The sequence below is a fragment of the Bombus vosnesenskii genome, unplaced genomic scaffold (assembly GCF_011952255.1).
Source record: "Bombus vosnesenskii isolate JDL3184/JDL3185 unplaced genomic scaffold, Bvos_JDL3184-5_v1.1 scf7180000013351, whole genome shotgun sequence".
NCBI lineage: Eukaryota > Metazoa > Arthropoda > Insecta > Hymenoptera > Apidae > Bombus > Bombus vosnesenskii.
The window spans coordinates 2,842,546-2,865,900 of record NW_022882987.1 but is presented as its reverse complement, the minus strand read 5'-3'; the positions used below and the strand labels follow the sequence as shown (position 1 = coordinate 2,865,900).

General features: G+C 38.9%; 1 protein-coding gene across 1 annotated transcript in view; it reads left to right on the top strand.

The window, feature by feature from the left end:
* LOC117236688 (neural cell adhesion molecule 1) overlaps window positions 1-23,355 on the top strand; it is a 306,271-nt gene that overhangs the window by 178,624 nt on the left and 104,292 nt on the right. The window lies entirely within an intron of this gene.

The following is a 23,355-nucleotide window of genomic DNA, read 5'->3' as shown; positions in this document are numbered from 1 at the left end:
TTCTGAATATATTTCTGGTATAGACTGTACAAGAGGGTATCGATCATCAAGGGCGACGTTTCGAGGTTACGCTCGGTACTCTTACGATCACGTTTCAAATCCACCGGCGTCCAGCCATGGTATTCGTGCTAAGCATCGCTGGCATGCTGCTGCAGGACGAGACAATTCGAGGGATTCCGTTAGCGAGCAGAAAATTGCGCTTATGCCGTACGCACGATCGAAGCGGCGTTGTTTTCCCTCGTTCCGCGCCTCCGAACCAACGAAATTCTGCGCGAAATTGGGAACACGAGTCGTCGATCCCGAGCTGGTTGACGAGTTTCGGGATATTTGACGTTGCGTTGTATTCACTTGTCAATTCGCATCAAGATTGTAATTCAGCTTCATCGAAATTTAGGTAATACAAGGGACTATTACATGCGTTCGAGTGATTCGTAGTTCACAAATACAGTTACATTTGATGGAAATTGTAAGGATTGAATATATTGATAAGGATTGATAATATCGAAATGAAAATTATATCTGCAATGGTAACATAAAATAACTTGTTTATAGATGTGAATAAAAAAATCAATAAAATATACGTGAGATTCCTTATTGAAGATATCTCGTTGAAGATATCGATTTTGCATTGTGTGTACTCATTTATTAATGATGAAAATTTTATATAAATATTAACTTCGCCAAAATTTAGCTGATGACGTAAAGAACCATTATTTGTACTCAAATAATTTGTGTTTGAAGAGGAAAAGTATGGGCGATGGAAGAAAAGTGGATCTTATTGTAAAGGTTGATAGATTTCTGTGTTTCTTCAAGTATACTCAAGTTTCTTCAAGAAGATCGCATGACAATTATATGAAGCAATACCGCGATAGTACGAAATGAATACCTTAGCTTTAGGGAACAGCGATTTCCTAACTAAAAAGAAAAAGTACATGAACGTCGCGTGAAACGCTGTACAATTTGTACAGTGTGCGAGTAATACGAGAAACGTCACGAAGAGTGATGGTGGTCCCTGTCGTGACGGATAAAAGCTGTATTCCTGTCTATAATAACGTTGCAACGATGTCGTTCCAAGATATCCATCTTACTTTCCGATTCCTCCCTATAAATGTGAGAATCGCCATTCTCGTTCTTCTGCACAAAAAACAGAAAAAAAAGAAACAAAAATTAACTACGAAAGATGAGTAGCGTTTTAGTTTATTTTCTGCTAAAATCAGACCAAGAACATCGGTCAGAAAGAAAATTCAGGATGTTAGCACGTAATACGTTAATTGCGCATGACACTAACGAAAAAGGATCGATTAACAGGAGGGAGGGGGAGAAAAAAGAGATACAGGGAAGAAAAGGTGATTAATCGAAATATAATGCCGCGAAAGAGGCTCGCGTACAGCCACCGGAAACGACAATTATGCACACTTTCTGTGCGCGACCGAACCAAATTGCATAACAATGGGCGAAATCGATTTTCAATCTAGCGGACGAAACCAGATGAAAATCCTGTGCTGGCGTATCGAGAATACGGAAAAACAGTCTGCCCGGGCAGGTTGTGGACACGGCCGTTAATGTTCCCTGAAATTCGCCACTTTGAATATGGAATTCGTATAATGAATTCTCCGCCGATTCATATATAACCGAATATTCACTGAATTTCCCACGATCCTTTCCACAGGCGTTAATAACCGTAAATAAAACGCGCGAAATTTCCTAAATCCGTATAATCGCTTTTCAAGTTATGAAAAGCGTCAGCCTCGAAAAATCAAAAGTATTTTCTCATATCCTGGGAATTCTCCGATCGACTCTATCAAATGAAATTGCACCCTTAACCATTACCTTACACACCGTAACAATATACGCGAACCTTTCAACGAACAATGCAATCACTTTAAGTCCACGGTCAATTTTCTCACGAGAATCGGCCTTCTCCTCGGATATCACACGTTCCAAAAGTTGCTCTCAAAAATCCCCTTCGAACTTTCTTTTCCGTGCCACCTTTATACACGTACGGCAGCACTCTCATTGGCCTCCAGGGTCGCTTTTGTTCAGTTTTCCCATTCGCTGAGAAAACTGCCTCGCATTCACCGGGATTACGTACCGCGAAACTGCCGGGTACACAGAAACTAGCAATGGCGAGGTGGACTGGTCGGGGGTGAAGGTGAAGCGGCGGCGGAAGTTCACGGGACGTTACCGACTCCTTAGCGATGCTGGAACTATTCGGTAATCTGGTTACAAAACCGTAACTCGAACCTCCGATATAAATGGATTCGCTGGTAAATTAAGTGGCTTCGATTCCACATTGTCTCGCGATGTTCCTTCCACCACGGAAACGAGAATATATATTAACCATTGACGATTTGTGTCGTATTTTTCTTCGTTTAAAGTATTATTCTAGTAAATTATTCTAGTATTGAATTCGTTGCTACTGTCACAGTCGTATTAAAAATCGTGCTCTTCTTTAATAATTTACTTTATGCTAGCATTAACGGGTAATGGTAGAATTGTTGTAAAGCACATTGTTACGAGCCATACTATTATGAATTGCTCATCAATTAGTAATTGTTTGTACTGGAGCGTTATTATTACGGATTGAAATTATTACGCGTATATTGCTATGACGTATATGATAGTGATTAAGGGTATAATTTCTTTTGTATAGTCACGAAGATACTTCAATAATATGAACAAGTATTTTTGAATTTCTGGTGAAGTTTTGATAGTTTACTTTGTGCTTCATTACCAATGAATAATTCGGAAGTGAAATTGATCAATTTTAGTTTGCGTAAATTTCTCAATATTAGTACCGGATCGTAATATCGCTGTTTAGCTTATCAGAAACTTTATGGTTTATTTTGATAGACTTGATCAGCGTAATATATCAATGTAGATTTATTTCGAAGATAAAATATCCTCGTTTTTCCACGAGATTTTTATCCAACACAGGAAATCTGATAAAAAATGCACAAAGCAACCTTTCCACTTTGTTGACCACCGAATTTCTAACTTCGCGTTCTAAAAAAAAAAACAACAAACAAAAAATCTGCCTCACGAAGTGAATTACACGAAACACTAATTGATCCAAAACACACAATTAAATCATCCAATAAAAAGCACCCACCACAAAAAAATACCTATTCTATCTCTAGTAACCTTCGACGTGGCATCCCGCAGCTACAACGCTGGATCCAATTACGAGATCAAAAAATAAAGGGAGGAAAAGAAAAAAAAAATTGGTTCGCGAAAGTGAATGAACCGAGTTTTCTCATCATTAGCGGCGTCCTATTTTTTTAAGCGTCAATAAAATGTCGATCGAGTCGATCAACATCGGTCGAAATAACTCCGACTTGAAACAATCGTGTAACGTGTATCGAAGAAAAGGGAAGGCGGAGTGAGGTGGAGAAAATTCACGGTAAAATTCTTGAGAAGGAAAAATTTCGTCGTCGTCGTGGCACCTGTTGGTCGTAGCCTCGCCGCGTCGCGACGCCTGCCATTGCGTCACAGTGCTTGACCTCACGCTCTCTGTTCTAGCTTCCGTCGAAACAGCAATTTTAATCGAACGATATCTTCGATGTTATTTGGTTTCCTTGAAAAAGATATCGAAGTGGAATTTGAACGATAAATGAGTTTTTGAATTAACGATAATTAAGTAGAGAAGAATACAAATTTCATGTTGAATGCTTTGTGGCATTTTCTATATTTTATATAATATAAAATTAGCTGTGGCACATGGAAGGTTTAAGGAACGTAAAAGATCATTGGTTTAGCATCTGCATCATCTACCATACCTGAATTTTAAATGAAATTTTTAACGATCGTATCTGTGAATGTAAATTTAATCCAAATTTTAGTTCCTGAAATTTCATTTGAATTAAAGTTAACAAATTTCGAAAAAAAAGTACAATGCGCTTGTACGATGGACAGAATTGAAACTGGCTTTCCACGTGTCGTGTAAACGGTATAGAGCAATGCATCAATACGTATGCGTTTGTCATTCGGGATTCTCGATGGGCGAAACATCTGTAGAACACGTGTACAGATACGCTAGGGAGAATCGAACGTCAGCAGATATTTTGAATAATGGAATAAGGTGTGATTAGTGTTGCAAATAGCGGTATTATTCAAAGCAAGTACGACGTTCAGCTTATTGTACTGGGAAATTCCAGGTCTACTAGTTCTACGTCTTTACCTAATGTTCATTCTTAAGGGAAAATACATCCTGCAGCTTCAAGCATCTACAAGATACTTTGCAAATCTCAGAAAAACAATAATTAAAGGATAACTTAAAGGATAAAGGATAAAATAAAATCACGTTAACTATTCCGGTCAATTCTAATCCTTGCAGATATAAATACGTACAATGTAATGTATGTGTATTAAAAGTATAGTGACGTGTCAGAAATATCGGATTACATGATAAGTAATTAATTAAAATCAAAATATTGGCTAACTTGATGACAAATTAATTCTTCGTTTCAGAATTTTTTCGACGTATATATGGATCATTCTAGACCTTTGTAGATATTCGTAGATCTTCGTAGATCTTTAGAGGCCTTCGCAAACTTTCGTAGATTTTCATAACCTTAACACACGTAGACGCAAACATGGAGAATCGAAAAGGAAAAATTATTTTTGGATCGTTTTGAAACTGCCCAAAATTCTACTAACGAATTTCCGCCAACTCAACAAGAAACAAGCCGAATATGTCGTTGAAGAACTGGGTATCCACAGGTAGTCGGTTGACGTGACGTTCTGAGGTGCGACGTTACCAGATTCGTAGCAGCCGACCCGTGAATGAGCCGAAACGAGTTTCCTCTCGGGCAGCTTGCAATGAAACGATTGAATTTCCTCGTGAACGAGCGGACAGGAGAAATTCAGCCGTAGACCGATCTACGGTCACACAGTGCATGTAGGGCCAAAGTTTCCAGAAAAGGTGACCCGGAAAGCTGCAATCGGCTCGCCATTCTCGCGCTCCAGGTTCGTTTGTCTAATCCCGAGATTATGGGATTGTATTCCAGTACGAAGAAATCGGTTGCGAAACGTGACAGGTTCATTGTCGGGCGACAGACGAAATTTTCTGGTTCGTTGAAATTCCGGTGCGTCGAAATCTTTCGAATTTTTCTTTCATTCTATGGAACAATATTATTAATTGAAAGGCTCAGAAGTAAATATTTAATTTGAAAAAATGTATAGTTTGTAGGTAAAATTAAACTTAAACAAAAATCTGTCCGATTCTTCCCTGAATAGATTTTGCGCTTCATATTACTACTATACTATTTGACACAACAGGAATGCACTTGCGCTATTTTTCCATCGACTCTTTCGATCAGCATCAGGTTCTATAAATTACAGGATTAGTAGAAAATTTGTAAATTATTCAGGTAATGAAAATAATAATATGTACAATTCACAAAGTGGTCAAACGAGGAACTTCGGTTATTGAAGCATGAAATTTATGAGTGTTAAGGTTCTTTATCCAATCCCACTACGTGACTGACATACATGTACGATTAATAATCACACTGTGTGCAGGTGATTGATATCCGGCACAAATCTAGCCTAGTTATTACAACATTTACCCTTCGTCTACATTCACTTAACATTCAGGGTCTCAAGAGAAACGTTCAAGGCTTACTTCATCCCCTAGGAACATACTTTATAGGAACATACATGATAGAATATAGAACACGCTAAAACCAATTTAAATTGAATAAAACGAAGAATCAACAGAGGCAGAAGAAAAGTATTTCTTATGCACAAAAGGTATGTCTTACGTAGAGAAATACCTGCTACCAGAAAAAGTAAGCAAACAGCGTCTAGCCTAGAGAATAATCGAAATAGCTCACGCACGATTGTGAATAGAGTACGCGTATGTATAATAATAAATGGACAAAGGAAATCAAAGCTTGTGGTTAGTGGGAAGAGGGTGAAATTGTTCAGGATTTATTGTAATCTCTCAGAAGTGGAAGTGTATGCTCGCGATGCACGCGATGTATGCATAATATCGCGTAACACGTAACAATTAGCAGGGCCGACACTCGAACGTGGCGTTCCGGGCTAATGTTGGACGTCCGTAATATTGGCAGTAATCCTGCAATAACGAGATCACTGGTAGAACACCGCCACTGTCGCGATTCCAATATTACGAATATCCTTAGCTTTAACGCGCGTTTGCTCTGTCCACCAACTAGAATCATTCCAATGTTTTTGCATAGATGTTTGTTGCTGTTGTTCTAACATTTCCTTTCTAACTTAACGTCCCGTTGAATTACACCTGGCTTATAGTATTACGGTTACATGGTCAATATACGTTCAACATTATGTCACGCGGTAACGGTGACGCCGTGTCAACGTTGAATGGCTCAAGTGCGCGTTCGACATATCTACATTGTAAGTCAGCAGGCGTTTGATACCGAGTAATGGCGATCCATTATTTCCAATCGCTATTCTTCCATCCACAAAGGAACCTTATAAATCATGCAACTTCAATGCGTAGATATACACGTTTTATTTAACGGTCGATGTTGGTTACAGACTTTGTTTTAGCTAATCTTTCGCTCGTGCAATTAGTTATGTTTGAAAAGGGTTAGTATAGCTGGAATGGGAATTTTTCGTGATTGTTTCTTACCTATTTTAGTTACTCTGGTTGGTTTTCACGAGTATAATTGAGTTATGTTGGAAAGAAATTAGTAATATTGGAATGAGAATTTTACGGTAATTATTTATCGCTAGTCACTATACTTCGTTTTCGGCAATGTAGTTAAATTATATTTGAAAGGGGTTAGATTTAAATATATCTAAGCATATATGGTGTTAAAACTATTCCATACTTGTATCTTTTCGCCCTTTCAGAGATCCTACAATAAAAATTCCTGGAATACCGAAACGTTTAGAAGTGGAGAATGGCAAACGTGAATAATTCTAAACTAAACCTAGAGGATTTGAACGAAAGATTTTTAAGATTTATAGGCAACCACAAGGATATCGTTTACCACAAAATTAGATGCGAAGATCTTTAAGCACCGTTGAAGTTGATGCTCCTGTGTCATGATACGTGTCAGAGGGTTGAAACTTCGGTAAAGTGAAAGAATCACACGATACCTACACGACAAAGCTTCAAAGCAGCTTTGTTCGAAACCTGTTCCCAATATCGTTAAATCCATTTATCCGACCACCGACTGCGCCGACAAAGCCCTGGAATCGGCCATTGTTATCAGAGAAATTTGTAAGCTTTTTCATTTAACGACGTGAAACCTTGTACATCTAAACTCGCTGCGTTTTCTACTCGTTGTCCTACCTTGAATACCAATTCTACAAAAATCTCGCGGTCTGTTACACACAAGCGTTTTCAATTCTGAGCCCATCGTCAAAGAAGAAAAGACCCGAAAAAATAAATATGATACTATTCCAATCCTTGGACCTAGTTAAATTTCAAAGCAATAGATAACCAATACAGCACCGCGTTGATTGATTCGCGCGATCCTAACTATTCATTCTTCAAAATATCGCGATACTTGATACTACGATACAACGGAATATACGAAAGGAAATCGTGGATCTGTGTTACTGTTATCAGAATATCATACACCTTCGTGCATTCAACGACCCAATTCCAAAATCATGAAGCTTCGCTGTCAGCTGAACGCCACGATGCGCTCCGCCTCGAACAGCAGCGGGCCAGATCCACTCGTGTTTCCTTCCGAATAAACACGACAAGACGCACAGATTTATCGAGGGGGTCAGCCGATGCTGTCATATCAAACTATCGTACAAAACCTTCGAATCCGATCCAATGCCGCACGAACAAACGTGGAAATCTGGAATATGTAGAATCGATGTTTGCTTCGTAAGAACGTCGACTTTTACAGAATTTTATTCATTAAATATAAAATAAAACGACGTCGATAATATTTAATCATGAAATAGAAATGGAATTCCATGAATTGAAGTTTCCATGTTCGAGCGTAGGCATGAACGACGTTAGATTATGAGATACGACTCCACATATGAAAAAGAGTTAACACGTGGCTGTTCTACAAACCTTTAGGTTTTTATTAGGTACGAACATCAGCTCGTTATAGGTGTTCGTGGTGCATCAGGCATTTATAGGGACGTTTCTTAATTAGGTTGCTCCTAATAGGCACACGGAAACAATTAGGTCTTGTACAAATAGCATCACGAACGTGTCGTGAACGTTCATTGGCTGCTGATTCGAAACGTTCATAATTCCGTACTTTCTCGCGAATTTAGAACAGAACCTGATCGTTTCACGTTTAATTTAATCTATAAACGTAATTAAAAGTCGATGAGAAATTTAGTTGAAATACAAATAACCTACGATTCTCATTCTCAACTAAAATTCCGTATTTTCCTCTAAATTTCTGACAAAACTGATAGCATTTAATTCCACGTACATACATATGAATAATATCTTTTCTATTTGTAAGTATGTCGATCTTTCAAATCAACAAGTGACCAAAAATTTCATTCAAATAAAGCTACCCCTTGTCGGATGAAACGAATCCTCATCATCTCACGCTTATTAGAAAATTGAACGAAAATGTACCACAATCGAACGTCAAACTTTCCCCTGGATTAACGTAGATCGCTCGCGACATAAGCTTCTTCCTTCTAAACTACTCCAGTTAGTTTCGATAACACGGCAGAAGAGATTCGAAGCAAAATTTCGTGTATTCACAACGAAAGTTATCTACGAAAATAATCATATTTTCGCCATAAATAGCAAGATTGAAATTATAAAGGAAATATCGCAATGCATACAAATTTATTCTTCGTTATAATATTTATCGATCGTACAGCCACTACTACACGCCTGTTTACGAAAGAAACAAAAAGTCAATTAGTCGAAGATTCGGGCGCGTCGATGCGAGAAAAAAACCACGCTTTCTGGATTTATTCGAGATCTACAAAGTCCTGGGTGAAAACATCGACAAGATACGGCCGTGGGGATCTGTAAGGGCATCGTTGGGCAGAGGCATTGCTGTCGAACGCCGCAATAGAGCGCGGAAACGACCGTCGGAACGAGTAACGAATCGGCGCCGGTCGAAAAAGCTGCGATTTGTCGATGCTTCCGCTTATATTACGCTCGTTTGTCTAATCGGCCGGGCCGGGTTGTTACGCGCAGATAACGAAGCAATCGCGAACAGAGCCGACCAAAAAAGTGACCTACTCGATCGCCGCTGGGGGATTGCCGATATCGATATTCGAGAACCGCCGTGTTTCTCGGTTCGGTGAATTTAAGAATTCGCTTTGGATGGATTTTGTACCGTGCGAATGGCCAGAAAAGAGCATTGAGCGAGAGAGAGAATTAAATATTCGTTTCATTATAAATGCTCTGGAGGTGCATTGAATTATACGAAGTGTACGGAAAATAGGAGTTTGGAGGATCGACATTGTGGTTGTTAAAGTTTGCAGATTATTGGGGTTCTCTTAACATGTTGGGCTACTAATGAAACACGTATCCATGAATAGTATCAGTAACAGTAATTATCAAAATGGTTAAAGTGACCAGTTCATAGAAATTTTCTCTTGAATGAATTTTAGTGAAATATATGCATTTTCCCCTTGCTTATTCGTACACCTTTAATTCTGATATCTTTGGTACAAATTTCATACCTTGATCTGAATAGTTCCACCGTTAACTTGTTATCCGGATTGTCTTTGAACCAGCGAATTCACATAATCGCTGAATTAAAGTTTACCAAAGACAAACTAATTTCAGTTCTTTGCTACAAAGAACAGAGTGCCTACTTGATTTGCTTGGATCTGATGATTTCATCATCGTGTGTTCTGTAATCCGTTTGAACCCAGGCTTTCGTTATAACATCCTCGGAAGCTGTTCAGTTATTTATATCACAGCGCAGCAGCGAGATCTGACAGGTCTTAGCAATCTCGATCTTCATCCATTATTCTTTATGCCATTCATTCTACTTCTCTACCTCCTTTTACTATCTTCGATCACCATCTCATCATCTCTTGCGATCGTCCACGAAGGTACGCGTTCTGCTAGTAGAAATTACGTGGAGCTATACTAGCAGACTGCACGAAACCCTGATAACAAACGAGCAAAACGACAGTGAGAGGGTGCACGCTTGCACACGCATGATCGCGACAGACGCGAACATATTACACGCGTACGCATACGTCGCTCGCACACGGAGCAATTCGATTCGGTATAGGGCATCTGCACGTCGTCGTCGGTGATCGATCGGGTCGAACGAAAGCCCCGGATACGTCGATCGGGCTTGGCTACGTTTTCGTTTCGCCGGTGGACCAGCCGGCCACAGCATTTAATTTATTCCCTTGCTTCCGATCTCGCTCACGCCGATGGTGAATCTAGCCGGCGAATTTCGACGTCGATGCATGTACGTGCCGCTCACCTCGTCCGTTACTCGGTAATCTTGAGCTTTGTCGGGTGGGCGAAGCTTGATTGAAGCGCTTTCCTGTCATAGTGAACGCTGCGATGCTCGTAGAAATTATACTGTGATAATTTTCCACGTTAGAATGTGGGTGGTGATACGATCGACGCGAAGAATAAATGAGTTAAAAAGACAAAGTTAGCTTGACGAGAAGATCCTTATTCCTTGTTTATTAACTGAACAGATCGTCCTCAGTTAATTTGTAATTTAGATCATCAATTTTTTTGGCATAGTAATTTCTTTATGTAACAATTTTCTATTCTTTGTCCCATTTTTGTTGAAAATAAGTAATATTATATTTTCGCGTATGTGAAAGCTAAAATCGATTTTACTGGCAGTACTTCTTACCTTTCTCCTATTTTCCTATTACATATGTGTTTGTTGTGATAACGTTAATTATGTTCCTAATTTCTCAGAAAAGTACATAGCTTTGTCATTTGCTCCTATGGTCCTTATTCCACCAAGTCTCATAAAAAATGGTGATTGTGACAACATTAATTACACGCTTAATTTCTCGGAAAGCTACGCAACTTTGTCATATATGTAATTCTAAAATCTACAATGCTCTACGAGCCTGGCAGAAATAGCAAAACCGACAAAGATAGATTTATTACATTCCTGCAATATCAACTTCAAGTCTCACGATATCGAAAACTATCCAAAAGCCCGGTTGAAAAGAAAATAACTAGTATTTTGGGAAAATTTGAAGATTCTTGGAATTTATACATATATACATATATATATAGCGGGATCTTTATTGAAGAGCCAGAGGCTAAACGAGGGCATGGATTACCGTGTAATCGCTTTCGTTCGCGTATTTTCGAGCGGAAAAAGATGCCAACCGTAATCTCCGCGTTTCCATTCTGCTTCTACTAGAAAGACCAGAGAAAGTTCGCCAGTGAAGGGGCATTAAGAAAAGCGAGAGCATTGTATTGAAATTGGAGCCATCCAGATAATCCGAACTTACGCTCAAGCTCTTCCCAAGTTTTTCCAACTCGTTACAACGATCGCTTTCTGTTCTTAGTTCACGGTGGCCCCGCGGAGAATTTATGGCGTTCGCAAATCCACTTCGAGTCACTGATCACGAAGCATTAAAACTGCTACCAACCGGCGAGAAAAAGTGCGAAGCTCTGTTTCAAATTCGCTTTATAATTCGCATTCGAAGTGTGTCGAATGAAATCGTCGAGCCTCTCGCAGTAATTTCTCAAATTGTAATCTACGATAAGACTCTGTACGATATTTTTTTAAGTAACTGATCGTTCGAAAAAATTATTCACGATCGTTTTGTCTTGTTTTGATCTTTTCTCGTATTGGAGAAGATCAAAAAGATGTTTAAAAATGAAACAGAATGTGGTTAGCGGCGAGAATATAGTCTATTCGGAAGTTGAAAGCTTGTTCTATGAGATAACTAGGTGGTTCAGGAAATAGATGTACCCGGAGAAAAAGCAGTCTAACAAGAAGTTTGATGTGGAGCGATCAGAGTGCTTGAGCGCAAATCAAACGAACAAAGTTGTAATCCCTCGTAGCGGGCAATTAGGTTTTTTATCGTTGAATTTTCTTTTCTGCTCGATTCTGTTTTGAAGAATTTCCCGTCGAAACATTAAGGTTACTTCAGTTGCGGAAAGATATTACTAAGGAATGAAGTGCTTCGATATTTTTCAAACGATCTCGAAACTCTTAAAACTTTCTGACATCTTCTGCAGTTGATATAATGAGGAAAGAAAAAAAATTCGAGTCCGATTTCATTGAATTTCTAGTAAACTTTAATCAGTAAAAAAGTTCCCCGATGGGAAGCTAGCTCTAAGGCAACGGAAGGAACGAAAAATGGAAATGAGAAATTCCTCCAAGAAATTCTATAGGATACTCTTAGCCCTTAGCACCGGAAACCTCATTCTCACGTATACTAAAAGTTGCATCTGAAAAAGCTACATCAATCACGAGACATCCAATCACGGTGACACGATCGAACATTTGAAAGGAGTCCTTCGAAAGTGCCCTTTCCCTATTCACGAAGGAAGAACGATCTTGCGTTAAGAAACTCCGTCGAGTGTTCCAATGAACATCTACGATAAGACACACGGTATTTCAAAACTGTTATGACTCGAAATAATTCGAGCACGCGTGTTGGAGAAACATGAAAATCGTTCAAGGACTAAGAATTGAAAATGATGAAAATAATATTTCACCAATGTTTCCTGCTAGATCGTTTAAAAAACTCGGATAACTTCCTAATAAACTGCTCCAGATAATATTGTTGCAAGTATCCAAATAACCTTTTTATCGAAAAAGAAAAATAGATCGAAAAAGAAAACTTTTAAATTTTACTCTTTTAACGAACCACGGGTTCAAGATTTTCACAATACTGCAAGAAAATCGAGTCGATAGTAAACCGACACTAAACAACCAATGAACCACGCGATGTACCAAGTAACATCCACATAAGAGGCGAAAAGGCTGCAAACAACCGCGTATGACGTTGGTATTACCGTAAAGCGAGAAGAAACCCTGCCGCGTTGTAATGTAATCGAGTGGACTGACGCCCGTGGGCGAGAGTGGAAAGATGGCTGGCTATTGTAGCGGAATGCGTCTGAGTTGAGATCAAAATTTCGTCGCCGGTATGATAGAAAGAGAAAGAGAGAGATACAGTGTCGCCATGAGCACCGAGACGGTCTTCTCATCCTTTATCCCATTTCCAGTCTGGCTCTTCTTCGCTCGAATAGCTGTGAATCTGGCTAAGACCGAATTGGCGAATTCTACGAGCTGAATCCTGAGCCTGATCGCGCCGATCAATGCCTTCCTTGTGCCTTTCCTTTACTCTTCGTTTATACAGTCGAAAGGAATTGAAGTGTTGAAATGGCAAATGATGCAAATAGCTACGATGAGTGGAGAATAAAGAGAAAAGGAGAACTTTTTATCAATTCTGGACATTAAATCGTAAATTATTCGAATGTTATGTCGGTTTCTAATGGTCTCTAGATTTACGGTTTAAGAGAGAATTAGAAATTCGTGGTAGCTATAAATGGTTAAAAGTGTATCGGATTAATTAAATTAAAAGACTACCGACACTATCGTATCCTTCAATAATAGCAAAATTAGTTCCTTCAATTTCGAAAGACTAAAATAAATTATCGTAGTCCTTGTAGCATCTCACGTATTTCACGAAAAATTGAGCTAATTTTAATAGCGAAAGGATATTGACGTAAAGGTTAGGTCTGGAAATGAATGTCCATTCTTTCCACCAAAAAAATTAATTAAATCGTGAATATCGATATCTAATCAGTCGAATAATTTTTCAAGATATTTTTTCATCGATTACATTGAACGGCGACGATAACGAATGACGAAGTCACAAACCAGCATCAATGAATGCTATAAATAATCTTGAGTAAATAGTCTTTGGAATACTAATGAAGAAACGTCTCTAAAGACTCGCTGATATGTTTAAAGTTCATATTAATGGGGCTGGTTGTTGATCAAATTCATTAATCCTTTATAAACGGTGCCAGCGACATGAGAACGAGTTAATCGGCTGGGCTGCTCCGATCGCACTTGATGGATGGCGTGATACTGTTACAAATTGGCGATTTAATTAGACGAATTGTTATCCACCGCGCCACTGGTTTGCAGCAGACTGTGTTTGATTTGAATCGTCGATATAATGAAGCGTTATATTACTGAATGCATTAAATTCTGAATGCGTAATGATATTTCTTTCTCAAAAAGTAAATTGAAATATATAATGAACGATAATTATGCTACTGTGCGTATTGAATCTCGAAATGATAAGTACTTTAACTTTCTGTTTGTTCTTCTACTGGAAGGATTAATTGATCGAAATGTTGGATAATAATTTCAACTCTACTCTATTCTGATTAAATATTTTATTTTGCTGTGATACTGGGTCATATTCGGACTTATTGCGCCACAATATCAACCATATACTGTGATCTCGCGAAAAGAGGAAAAGAAAATTTGAGAGACAAGCAAGAAGAACCAGCGCAAAAGAAACACTTCGTACGTGCATGCTGGTTCAGCCGTGTCTCCAATGTCTGGCTTCTTTCATTTCGCGTTATTGCAACGTGAAAACGACAAACTGTTCTTTCTGCTTGCGAAGAACGATTCCGGACTACCCCGGAGAAATTTACAGGTCTCGGTGTTTCGCCGTGACATCCCGCGACTGCTTTCATGGCTCATAAATATGTCAAAAAACATAAAACACTTATTACATGTGATAGATAACGAACTCGTTCATCAAATGTCGGTTACAAATCGTAGTTATTAAACTGTGACAATTCGCATTCATATTGAATAATGAGCGAGTATATTTTTCAGTAAATTTATAGAATTTCCCCCTACTGTGGCGTATTATAGGTTCCATGTTTCGAAGCAATTTACGTATATCATGAATAATTATATTATAAATATATATATGTCGGAGATGAAAGGAAAACCGGAGCCTTCCCTTTGCAATTTTGGAAGAGTTCTCTAATGCCTTAGCCTAGATTTTATCATAGCTGTAATTAAGCAATTGTTGTCATTCGATCTGATTGTAATTGTTCGAGATTTGTGATAGCGAAATTGGGTTCGAGATGACAACTGGTACAACGCCAAACGTAGCCACAGTCACGGGATAAACGGTTTGCCTGACGAAGGTGTGGAGCGGGTGTATGGTTCTCCCTAGAAATGTAGTTGTGGCGGCATACAGCCTCAAGGATTGTACTTTGGAAGTATCGATATAATGGGGTACACGTTGCATTAACAATCAAACTCCAGACAGAAGCTGCCTAGCAACGGCGTTTGGAACTTTCTCGATGCTTCCAAAAAGTATACAACAAACTCTTGGCAGAAACTGCCTAGCAACGGCGATTGGAACCTTCTCGATGCTTTCAACGAGCATATAACAAACAAATGCAACCGTACAGCGAGAAAGATTTCCATCAGATTATCATTCGTGTGATCGCCTTGAAAAGTGATACATCGAACAGTTTACCGAGTGTCTCAGCAATCGTATTTTTGTGCCTAAAATTATTCTACGCATAGTAAAGAGTTATCCCGTTGACCGTGGATTCGTTTGAACCCAAGAACATTGTTAATAGCGTTCATTAAACTCATTATTCGTTGAACTTATTATTCGTAAAACATATTATTCGCTAATCTTATCATTCGTTAAACTTATTATTTGTTAATCTTATTATTCATTAAACTCAATATTCATTATACTTTGTAAAATCTTGTATATATACGTAAATATAATCTCTGTTTTGTAAAACGATGGCTAATTCAAACGAAGAATCGTTACGCACCCTAAATTCTAATGTTAATCCGACATATATAATGGTCTTCCAACACAGTATTCACATTTTTGGTGATTTTAATGGAAAAGCAAACAGAGCGAATCATGTTAATATCGCATTTACGACACATGATTATGTTTTATAAATGATTCAATAAACAATATTATTATATAGAATTTTTGTTGAAACATTTATTTGGTTTGTACAAGGCGAAGGATAACAATTACTTGCCTGTGAATTAAATTTTGTAAATCAAATTATTTTACACTCGCTTATATATTCAACTGAATACTTTATAAAATAAACAGATAAAAGTACTATCAGTGCAACTGCGTCCATATTACGCGATTGTTTCTCGGTAGAGATAGTAATACTGAAATAATTAATCGTACTAGCTTGTCACTGAAACCTTCTTATTCGTCCTGCTATTCATACAAAGCTTCGTCTTTTCGTGTATCATTTATAAATCGTTTTCCTTGTTTTTTATGAAATAGTTATAAGCGCGAGCAAGCAAATTCCGACGCTGCATGAAATTAATTATTTGGCAGGAATCAGGCGTATAATCATGTCAACTGAACGTACGCTAATTATACCGCGATCACGTTGCGAAGACGCGATGCAATTTCACCAGGCTGTAGCCATTTGAAACCGAGCTGCTCGCGGTTAAATATTCACCAGCCACTAACCAACGAATTAACAGAAATTTGACAATTAATTTCGAAAATTCATAGCAGGTTATATCATCATCTGGCGCTATGATAATCCTTAACGAAAATCATTAAAGCAAAACCTCTTTAACGATCGAACTGTAAAATAAATTGTAAAGTAAAAATTCACCGTTCTAATAAAATTGCCAGCGTACTATCTCAATAGCTATAAAATGTAACACGTGTAAACAATTAAGCGTGCGATTAAACGTGTTCCAGTTGATAAAACCGGTAGAACAGCTACACAGAAAGCTCCAGCGGTACCGATACCAGCCGTGAAACGCGGAGATAGGAACGCCGCTTTTTTGCACCGCTTTATTCGTCCGAGTAATTTTTATAATTAAAGCGCGCACACTCGCGGATCTCTGCCGTTTTTTCTCTCGCTAGCCCGTATTCGAACCAGTTGAATGCTCGTGTTTTGCCCGAAGTATTCAAAGCGTAACTGGTTCTTGGCGGATTAAATGGTAATTTCCCCTGATCTGCCTGACCTCCTGTTTCTTTTTCCTCTTCTAGCTCTTAATTTCCTTAATTCTCTTAGTTTTTAATGTGTAAACGAACCAACGCGCTAACGATCGTAGATACTCGGGATGACAAAATTTATGGAGCGACATTTATAAAGTTGAATCTAAGTATTAAAATGACGAAGAAAATTTATGTAGAGAAATATTATTTGAATCTTATTTTTCAAATTATACGTTTTCTATCTATTTCGTGTTTATCTCCCATTTTTCATAAACAAGATATTACAAAATTTGCAGAAAGATATTACAAGCTCGGAAAGATACGAACACAAATTAGTAAGAAGGCCGATAGAGCTAATTTTCTCAATTTTCGACATTCGGAGCGCCGACTCCTGAATATCATAGGCACGTACAATTTCGCGATGGTTTTCCTTTACAATTTTCGATTACACGAGAATTCATGACAATTCTGGGTTGGGACAAGAGCGGCAGCGTTTCATAATAAATCGGGCAGCACGACATCTCGCAATGGCGCGAGACTGGTTGCATATTTAAGGGGCAAGCTTGTTAATGCGACAGGAGCGCCACAGCCGGTGAATCACGGGCCACCGCGCCCAACGGTGCGAATGGGGCTTAACGCGGAACGAGCGGAGGAAACGTGGAGCAAAACAGGAAGCAGCCGTTTCCATGGACACGCCACTGGTATTGGCTTAGAATCGGCTTTTCTCCGACTGCATTTTCATACCTCGCGTATGCTTTGTCACGCATAAAAGCGAGATCTACCTCTCATGTACGTATTGAATATGGCCAAGCCTCCGGTCGTGTTCCGGGGACTGGCGAGAAAACGAAAGCTCTCGGCTAATTACAATGCTGAAAATTCTGTAATATAGCTGGAATTCTACGCGAAACAGACCACCGGTTCCACATCCGAGGATAATAACTTGTTCTCAGTTCCGGGAGGGGAAAAAACAAGAGAAAATTGCTACTCTAACTCTATTCCGAGCCACTGCCGTCTTGACGGAATCTCCGTAAGAAAGTTAGAAACAATCTCGACGAAGCTGAAGGCAGCCGTGCGAACATGCTGCGTGAACAGCACAACGGAAGTTTAGGAATTTTACGCACACCGAATATCCTCTCTTGTTTGTTACCTCCGTTTTATCGGGTACACCTGTTTTTCCACAGTTAGTGGAATCTACTTGTGCTATAAGTTTCATACGAGACATCGTTTCCCAAGTTATTTGGGCTACGTGTTGGATATGAAGAGAATATGGAGGTTAAAAGTATCTGGCGGTTTTGATATAGCAGATTGAGTTCCTCCAAGCTGTGACCTAGAGTCTGATTCTTTGCAAGTCAAAGAATTTTCTATCGCTTTTTAGTTCACATTCTTGATAACTAGAATAGTAGTAGTAGCTTAGTTGCGGTGTAGCGTTATTAAAAATTCGTGATACCAACAGAAAACGGTAGGGAAATAAAAAAAGAAGCAACAGTCAAGAATAGAATTCTTTCCAGTAAATACAGAATTTCCTTCGTTTTTCTCGTAACCTTTACTTTCTGCCTTGCTTTCGTAAAACTGTGCGTGACAGTGCGGATATACAAGTATAAAAGTATCAGCGGAGAGAAACTTTCCGTATAAAACTGAGATTTCTCAAGTTTCTTAAAATAACTCCAAAAATTTTCCTTCGCGGCAAGAAGCACTTGCAGAAAGAGCATTATATATGTAATATGAAAAACAAGAGGAAAGGGAACAAGTATTCTTGCCCGAAAATACACCGCTGTATGCGTTTCTGTAAGTTCTCAAACAGAGCTGCAGTGCTACGCAAATTTGCTGTAAGCTGTCTCTCTTCGAGGGCGAAGTTGTGCATCAAAAATACTTTGGAAAGAAACAGAGGAAACAAGGTGTAGAGCTGGTAACTTGGACCAACCGCTGCGACGAGAAAGGGAAAATAATCTCTTCGTAAATAACCAGATCCTCTCTCCTGTATCTTTGAAACTCGACGTTTGAAACAGAGGAGAGGTGAGTTTCCAGGAATCTCGTGGTCCAAAAACAGAATCATAAAGCATGTCGCGTGGCCGTACGCTCGAAACAATCGCGGCCAGCTGAATTCGAGGATTAATGGAAGCCGATGAAACATCGAAACCGCGGACAACGGCGCATGAAATATAAATTCCGTATCAACGGGAAGCCAGGAGAAGCGGCGGCGAGTGAATCGGAGCGTCTTCGCAACGGGATTATTCCGGGCACAATGAATTGCACAGCGAATTGAGAGAATCCCCCTTTTGAACTTCGTTGCATCGTACGAATGCGAGAACAAAGGGACATCTCTGCACAAAGGAGCCTGCAGAGAGCACCTGAGAACACCAGATCCGCCCCCTCTCTTTCTTTCTATATCTGCCTTCGTTTCAAACGGCTCGGGGTGTCTTACGAAGGAAAAATATTTATCTTCTACCCGCTGAATGGCCGGAAACATCCGGTCAAAATCGATTAATAAGAGCGAGGGATAGAGACTTTCGTATTCATCTCGCGTTGTTCTTGCGACGAGTCTTCCTTTGAAGAAGGAGCACCTCGTTTATTTGATGAAACGTATCGTTTTACTTCTTAAAATTTCTACGTTCTAAATAATATTGTCCATCGTGGAAATATGTTAATTAACAAGGCAATATAAATTTCGGGACATCTCAAGATTCCTCGAAGCTGCTGGAAAATGGACGCAAAACGTGATTTACGGAACTCTGTATTTTATACTTCTCCGAATAGTCATGCAGGGATAATTCTACTTGAGCAATTTAAGCAAATGGTTGAGGATCTATTAGATCAAGAACGGAGGAACGTTCAAGGTGTAGAATAAAGAATCTATCGAAGAGAACGTTCCGAGGTGCGAACAGAACAAATGGAGTCGAGGATGATTAGAGATCTAATGGAGTTACAACTTCTTCAATTTGAAATCTAAAAGCTCTGAAAGGTGTAAAAATCGGACGATGGAACTTTAATTCTGCTGTGGAAATTTAGTTTGACACGGTTTTGTTAACGCCACTACGTCAAAATATATCGTTAGTAGAGTGTATTTTGAATTTACGAATGAATTATAGTCGCATCACGATCTCGAACGGTTTTCGCCAGGGAAACGAACATGATTAAAACGAACGCGACGCCGACTCGATGGAATGAACATTTCGAAATGCTGTTGCCAGCCGCTGCCTGGTAAGCCAGAATATCCCTGCCGTGTGTTTCACGATATCGAATAAGAGCGGCCGAGAATTCGTATAAAATATTGCGGACGTTTTATATGAGTTCAGCTATCAGACAGGCGGCAGACGTAATATACGTAGGAGACGCTTTAAAAATGCACATCGGTATCGTAGCAGATAAATCCGGAATGCAATAGACGAAAAATAAATACCGTATATCCCTGTTGTCTATGAAATATCAATTTAAGAAATCGCGACGTTTCATATACCGTGGAAACAGAGCACAAATTGCATTCCATCCGAGCGTTGTCTTTAAAAATTCCCTCGCAAATATTCAGTACCATGGGATTAAACGAAACATAGGATTAAATCAAATTGGTATTACTTCGTTATAATATCAACGTTGCGTTTCATTATACGATATGATGTTGCAAAAACGTTGCGTTGCTGACAGATTTTGATTTGTAATATGCCGGATAATAAAACGATAATTAACGCAATAATAATTTAACTATATAATCACTCCCACTTAAAGAGTTTTTATTTTTAATTCTTTCAAAAAACTAACTTGTGAACGCACTTTTTCCAACGATCTCCTCTTGTTCACGTAGTTACATTTTCTGTCTCTTTGCTCTTCTAGCTATTTTTTCTTTTTTTGTTCTTTTTTTCTTTTTTATTCCTAATTGTTAAAAGCAAATAATCCCACTGCTTCTACGATACCTAAATTTTCGCTTTACTCCGCCAAATTTCTCATACAACAACCCCAAGAGGTCTGCAAACAACCTACACGATAACGTTCGGTTAATAACTAACACTTAACGTCCTTTCCACGAGATTTCTTCGGAACGTCGGAGATAATGCGAAGAAGAAACGAAGAACGGAAGTGGCGTGTGGTATGTAGTGAGAAAAATTGTCTTGCGAAGGGATGAGCCGGAAGTTTGAGCACGGGCGTCCCGCAAAATTAGTTTCGTTCAAGAAAAATGAACCATGCTCTCTGCTCTGTAACGGCTCTACCGTCTACAGTTTCTATAGCTATGGTCGGTTAAGCCATCGCAAAAGCGTGTAGGAGAATGCCGATCGATACATACGACAGAGGACGATTCGATTCCGAAACGGTATCAGTCGTCCCACGGTTATCGTAATTAACCAATTAAAACTTCCGGACGCGCAATTTCCGAAATAATAACCGGCTGTTCCGCGTTGTGATTATATTCGACAGTTCGATTAATGCTCTAATTAAGCGGTCAACAACACGTCAAATGTAACAAAGCCGCCATCAGTTCAACTTCGCGATTCCACTTTGATACGACTCCATCCGAGAACAGTTCGAAAATACGTCGAAGTTTCGACTCTTAGTCAGTTCGTAAGCGATGGACGAAGTCTATAGTTGCTTGCTGCGTATTCAAAAGATGCAACTGGAGCATTGAAATTCCTTGCGAATATTAATAAGCAGCGTTAGAAATATTTTACACCTCGTAGATAATTTTCATTATCTTCGTCGAGTTGAAAATTAATAAACGCCTTCTTGTGTTCTGCCAGAGATCCAGGGAATATAATACCAGCGAAGTTAATTTAATTTCTAATTTGCTTTTCAATCCGTTGCTCGTCAAGAACTCAATGAAGCTAACAGTAATTCATTCATCATCGGGTCTAAATTATTTGATAAAAGAAGCCTGTGCAGTGGTGTGCAAAAATGCTGGGACCATTTAATTAACTTCTAAAATGAAAATTATATTTGTGGTGTTATTTTAATTCTGTTCTTAATTCCAGAATGTTTTCAATTAATTTCACATAAGTAATGTTTTATGGAACCTTCTTTCCTCGTTGAATAATTCTTCGGTAATCTCTTCTCATACGTATTATCCATTATTCTCCTTTCTGCCTTCGGTCTCTTAATATTTCTCGGCATTCGAGTTTTCACTACTTAAATCATTCCACATATGTATATTTTATAACGTTCAATCCAGAACTATCCATTGGAGGATTTCTGAGAAATAGTTCCTGTACAGTTCTACGTATAAATATTTCCTAAAATTATTCATAGAGGAAACACGCGTTTATCACTTGTCTAAATAAAATACATGAAGAACCAGAATGGAATATCATGAGTTGAACCGGTAGCGGATCTTGGACGACACGCAAGCCAGCAAATTCGGTTTATTCGGATATGAGCAATAACCGCGCATTTCCATGGGCCGAGGCCAGCTTTCCTATCACTTTAAATCCGATTGCTCGTATCCACGCTCATGTCGACCAAGACTGCTCGGAAGAGCAAATATCATTCAGCGGATCAGATTTCGCGTTCTCCGGACAGCCAGCGTCCGATACATACAGGCTTATTCCCCTTTTTATTCGTGCCACGCGAACGCTCCAACCCTCGCGATAAGCCCGGATCATACGCTCCCTTTTTCCGATGAACCACGATAATTTTATGACTTTCCCTAGCGACTTCCTGTCGTCGCAACGACGATATTCAGTCCATTTGGGACGCGTCCTTGAGGACTGACAAATTTTCTTGGTCGATTCTCTCGGGCTTAATTCAAGAGGAGAGATAATGGCTAAGCAACAAGCAATTCTCTGTTAAATTGGAAAAGTTCGTTGTGTAGATGAAATCGAAGACACAGTTGCAAGTGAATATATGCCATGTTTGTGAGTTGAAGGTGTGATATCGGTGGAATTAGCTCCGAATAAACACTGTGTAGGTGTTATATAAAAGACTGAATTTCTTTGCAATGGGACAGAAATATCATGATTACGTTAATAAAATTTCCAATCGTTCTGAAAAGCTACTTATAATTATTTATTAATATAATAAAATAATAAAAATATTTATAAATATTTATGGCACGCTATTTTAAATCGCAGAGACCTCGATTGTATCTCTGACGTGTATAGTGGACTTCTGTAAATGCATCTGATATGATATGATATAAATGACGCTGATACATGTTTCTTTACCTCAAGAACACAATAATGTTGAATTCATGCAATTTTATTTCACTATCTTAATGAGTTAAGTAATTCGTCCTTTTGTATTTCCTTAATGGATGATCCCTTTCTTCTGGCTACTGAGATCAAGTTGAGTCACATCGATTTCCCAAAAAAACTCGTATATCCTTGACAAGCAGAAGAGCCATAAACGCTACACTGTACACGCGAACGTGCTTGGATCTCACTTCGTAGATACATTAACGCCTCGAGTAGAAGCAAAATCTGGTTAGCAACAGCCAGGAGTGCAAAAGCCCTGGGAAGCTCCGGGAAACTTCTTGTCCTATTC